At 36.8% G+C, this 467-nt stretch overlaps 1 protein-coding gene across 2 annotated transcripts in view; it reads left to right on the top strand.

Moving 5' to 3' along the window:
• The window catches only part of LOC116702948 (myosin-11), a 39,474-nt gene that overhangs the window by 28,866 nt on the left and 10,141 nt on the right, over window positions 1-467 (top strand). The window lies entirely within an intron of this gene.

Raw genomic sequence — 467 nt, 5'->3', positions numbered from 1 at the left:
CATTTCTAGCCACTGGGGGACCATCGACAGGCTGGGGGAACGCATATTAATGAAAATGTAATGCCATGGGACTTTTACATGGCCTGGCCCCGCCGTATTTGTCGGCTCATTATTGGTATTGATTCAACTTATTTTAGAAGACGTTCAAAAAAGAAATTATTGCGCTTTTGCAGTTGCTGTCCCAAGACTTTGGAACAAGTTACCTCCTGACATTTGCACTATTTCTCATTTTAAATCAAAACTCAAAACATAATTTTTGTTAGAACGGCTTTCAAACATAGCAGCCCTGTGACGTTTTCCCTTTCTTTCTCCTGTTTTCATGCTACCTTTTCTGATTTTACTGTATTCTATGTGTTATTCTTTTTATTGTATAGTATGTTTTATTCTTGGTCCTTGATGTAAAGTACATCCTACTGGTGGCTATAAAGTGCTCTATCATTAAATGTTGATTGATTGATTGATTGATT

This window comes from Etheostoma spectabile, chromosome 15 (assembly GCF_008692095.1).
Source record: "Etheostoma spectabile isolate EspeVRDwgs_2016 chromosome 15, UIUC_Espe_1.0, whole genome shotgun sequence".
NCBI lineage: Eukaryota > Metazoa > Chordata > Actinopteri > Perciformes > Percidae > Etheostoma > Etheostoma spectabile.
The sequence above is the reverse complement of the archived record's forward strand: the minus strand, read 5'-3'. Positions and strand labels throughout refer to the sequence as shown.